We start from the raw sequence: 4803 nt of genomic DNA, 5'->3' as shown, positions 1-4803 counted from the left end.
GAAGAGGAAGACTTCAGCACGATGGGTTGACACTCTGGCTGTGGAATGGGTTCAAACATAAGGACAGTTAAGAGGGGGGTGCGGGCCCGGGTGATGTTTCCTTCTGTGGTATGTAAGGCCTCGCTAAGTACGAACGCAGCCAACAACAACACGTTTTCATCAATTGACTACACAAGGGAAAAGGATTACCATTGACCGAGGCCCCCCGGTGCCAGGCTCCTTGCATTCTCCCTGCAACTCTGTGAAGCAGATACTAGTGTCGCCCCATTTTGTCCCCTTGAGGAGTTGTGCCAAGTGGTGGTGGTGGTGGGTCTTGACACTGGCAAGCATCAGGGAAGGGGCTTCAAAGGCAGTACCCAGGCTGCAAGCCACTTAATTGTTCTAGGAGTTATTCCTGAATAATTGGCTATCACCAACAGGACGGAGATGGCCAATGGTACCACTATGACATATCATACACCCTGAGCCATTGCGTTCAATGAGACTCATAGCACGCTGCCCTACTAGGGTTTCCAAGGCTGTAAGTGTTTATGGGAGCAGACAGCCTCGTCTTTCTCCCGTGGAGCAGCTGAAGAGTGGTTAGAAGTCCCGCGTTTACCAGACAGCACCATCAGCACTTGTGAAAACCCATCTATGTGACTCCATCAAATGACATTAACCTCAGGATGGAGAGACCCCGTCTCGTGTTCTTTGGCCATGTTGTCAGGAGAGACTGGTCCCTGGAGAAGAACATCCTGCTGGGTACAGTATTGGGGCAGGAAATAGAGGGAGACCTTTGACGAGACACATCGACACAGTCGCTACATCGACGGGCTCAAACATAAGGGCAATTGTGCGGATGGGGCAGGGCCGGGCGGTGTTTTGTTCTCTTGTGCAGCGGATCGCTGTGAGTCAGACCAACTTGATGACACCTAACAACAACAACAACAACAACAACAAATTATATGCCTGGACTGGAGAATACGGTCTTGCTGGAACCCTATCATTTGTCTTACAGACCTGGGCTCAGTGTCTCTCGGGGTATGAGTCACTAACAGCGCAGCAGGTACTTGAGTTTGTTGCCTCTGCATGACCTGACGTTACGGTTGGCCAAGCTGGGGAGGGGAGAGCAATCGTCTTCTGTAGACAAGCTGTGTACCGCAAAGGCCGTCGGGGACAGTGGTTTCAAGCACAGGTTTTTGATTACGGATTTTGGCTGTGATGCTCCTTCTTATTTGTTGTGTGATATCAGCCCTAGGTGTGTGGATTAAATGAGCGAGTATACAGAAGCCACCACCTGGCATGTACCCAACACGTTAGAAGCATTTGCTGTTACTCTGATTCGGCGCCTGAGAGAGGCTCCTGAGGAAGCTCCCTTTCAGGGTAAATTTCATTCTCTCCAAGCTTCCAGCTTTATCCCTGCTGGAGTTAACGAATGGTTGTCGCTGGGTAGCACTCAGTCAATTCTGACCCGTAGTGACCCTGGGTGACCGAAGAGCTGCCCCACGGGGTTTCCTGTGGGGGTTTGAACTGCCAACCTTAACCATTGCACCACTAGTGCTCCTGAGACATGCTACTCCCTGCTGATGTTGTTGTTAGGTGCCAGGGACTGGTTCTGACTCACAGCGACTCCATAGCTAAAGGAAACGCTGCCCTGTCTTGAACCATTCTCACCTCCCCAATGTTACAGACTTCTTTTTCTAACCTTAAGGGCCAGTGAATTATGGAACGTGATGATTCTAGCCAACGTCTCTAACTCCTACCAAATGACCTTTCCCTGCATGCATCTGGTCAGAAGGTGGGAGAAAGATACTGATAGGACTCACTGGGAGTGCCACCCTGCTGTGCATACACGGAGCCCTCTGAGAAGCAGGAAGAGCCAGGAATGAATGTAGTGCTTCCTCTAGACCAGGGGTGTCAAACTGGCGGCCTCTGAAATAAAATGAAAATAGAAAACATTGTTATGAAGAAAATAGCCCTTAAGGGAGATCGAGGCAATACCATACACACAATTCCCTCGTTACGTTTTATTTCAGAGCATTGCGGGCCACAAAAAATTACCTGGGGTGGGGGGGCCGCATGTGGCCTGTGGGCCACCGGTTTGACACCCCTGCTCTGGACTCAAATCCCTCCTCAGTGGACCTCCTGGATCCACATGACAGCTATACTGCTAGAGGAGCTGCAGCAAAACCGAGAGCCTGCGCGTGGGACGGAATGATGGACTTCACAGAGCAAGGAAAAGTGCTTTGTGCAGGAGAATGGCTTGAGAAGTGGGGCGCCTCTGGGCACTTAATTGGGGGAGTTGGGCTTGCCAACTCATAAAAATGGAGCTGAGTGCCTCTGGGCTTCCTCAAGTTTTGAGTTGAATGCCTCTGGGTTGAGGTTGATAGCAGGGTAAAATGCCCTTTGGGCATTTGTTAACTGACTCAGGGAACTTTGTAGCCTGTCCTGATAAACAGCTCAACCTGGGTATTTCACACTGGCTTTCCAATTAGTTAACTTCCTTAATAAACCCTTTTATCAGGAATTTTGTCTGAGTTCTGTGTGGCCCTTGCGATAGATATGAGAAAGTAGAGATAAAATTAGGAATATTAATTAAGACCACATAAACCCCACACAAGTATATTGTTCAATGTACTACAGCTGCTGAATAGGATGGTGTGTTAGCCTGGGTTGACTAGAGAAATTCATAGACACTCATATGTGTGTAAGAGAGGACTTTATATCAAAGAACAATTGTACATTAAGAAAACATCCCAGCTCAGTCCAGATCAAGTCCCTAAGTCCAATATTACCCATATGTCGATAATAGTCCATAAATTCCTCTTTAGACTCACACAGCTATGCAATGACACCAAATGCAGGAAGATCACAGGCCAGTGGGTGGAAAGTCTTGTGGATCCAGTGGTGGTGGCAGCATCTCAGCGCTGGTGTGGGTCTCCACATGGCTCATCCAGCTCCAGGGCTCTGGATCCATCAGCGTAGCTCCATGTGGCTTCTCAACAGGAATGTTTCCCAAGGAGTGAACGTGTATCTGGCCTTCAGTGAGCTACTTATCTCCATTTGTGCCTCCAAATGAGGTCATCAAGCTGCGACCTGATTGACAGACTAACTCCACCACTTCGCTCTTAATAGTCTCAATTTGACACCAGATTATGTAACTACCACAGATGGATTCAACACCAGGTAACTATGATCAAGAGCCATGTTCTTAGAGGTGAACATCTGCTAGGGATCCTCCCTGCAATGAGGAGTGAGGAGTTTCCAGAGAGGAGGAGTTTGCTTCCAGAGAAGCAGTACTGCAGCATTGCAGCGCTTGACCCACCGTAACACCGTATGCATTTAACTTTCTGTAATCTCTGGTACTTCCAAGTGACCATTCCTGGCAAGGTCGGGCTCATCCAGTGGGTTCTATAGATGGACGGTTTCCAAGTAGACAAGTGGCAAAAATGAATGCATTAAAAAATCCATTCTTGATGTAAACAGCATCTGTGAGACAGGAGTGAGGCTATTTTGATGAGCCGTGGGCACCCAAATTCCATGAAGGGAGATTCAGTTGGAGTTTAGTTTCAGGCTGGTGGTCTAAACATCTCTGTCATCTGTGGTCCCATACTAAGGGTGGCCAACATGTGGACCTGCACGTCCACCCCTGCGCTGCCCATGGCAGACATCGACAATCCATTGCAGCACTCATCACCAGCCTGGTGGTCTGCTCAAAACGCCTCTCAGCATAGTCCTCCAGGCAGCAGCTTCGTTGAGCCAGGTGGCACATGAAATGGCACCCACTCGTGCTCCTTGGGCGACGGACGATGGAGCCCCCTGAGTGTTGGCGCCAACATATTTCATTGGCGCATGTGCAAGTTTGCATGGAGATTGCTGTGCTGAGCAGGCTAGAGGTAGGATCTTTGCAGGTCCTCAAGAGAACGCCTCCATCTCTGGTCTGGTTACAAATCCAAGGAACTCAATCCAAGCTCTTTCCTCAGAGAAACATAAATGACAAAGAACCACTTCTCGCTGCATTCCAAGGCAGGTAAGTGACTGTGGCGTCCCAGTTAGGAAAGGTGTGTGCGGAAGCCCAGCCCTGAGCAGACTCTTCAGAGTCTCCGGAGACAATCTCTTCCTGAATTGTGAGCCTGGGGCTAGTCAAGGAAAAGCCACCTGAGAAGCCTGTTTCCCTTCCTTCCTGGTTTCCCCATCCTTACTCCACAGCCGTGCCCTGGTTGATGGACTGGCAGGCTTCTGGATACCAGGTCTCCCCAGCAGTGTATGAGGTCGTCCAACCTGGTCGCTTGATTCATTCTCGCCTCTCGCCTCCCCATTTCCTGATAAGGAAATAATCAAATTCAGATGGGTTTTGCTTGAATGAAAACCTCAGAATTAAATGGTTCATCCCCTCAGGGTTTTTTTGTGGGGGAAGCTGTGTTATGATGTCGGGGTCACCCCTCCACTTCGCTGATCCTTTCTATGCATCACTTTGCACTCCCAGCCTCGAGAAAGCTCTGGAATGGATTGCAAGGGGGAGTCTCGGGGACTTGCTGAAATCCTTTGGCCTCTCTGGATTTCATCATCTCTAAAATGCAGCATTGGGATTGGTAATCTAAGTCTCTTATAGCTCTCATACCTCTTAATGATTTAATAGTAATAACAGTTATTGAGATGTAGTGTGTGCTTGAAATGGTGTTGAGTCTTACACTCTTTCTCTCATCTAATCTTTCCACACAGTTTGAGGCAGTTAATAGTGTTACCCTCATCTGTCAGTCCCTATTCAGTTCAGCTGCTTATCCAGAAATACCCTAAAAATAGAGGCTTGTGGTCATTATATAA

The sequence above is a fragment of the Echinops telfairi genome, unplaced genomic scaffold, assembly GCF_000313985.2.
Source record: "Echinops telfairi isolate 266 unplaced genomic scaffold, ASM31398v2 ScPeMD7_4;HRSCAF=17, whole genome shotgun sequence".
Classification (NCBI taxonomy): Eukaryota; Metazoa; Chordata; class Mammalia; order Afrosoricida; family Tenrecidae; genus Echinops; species Echinops telfairi.
This window is presented reverse-complemented; position numbering follows the sequence as displayed.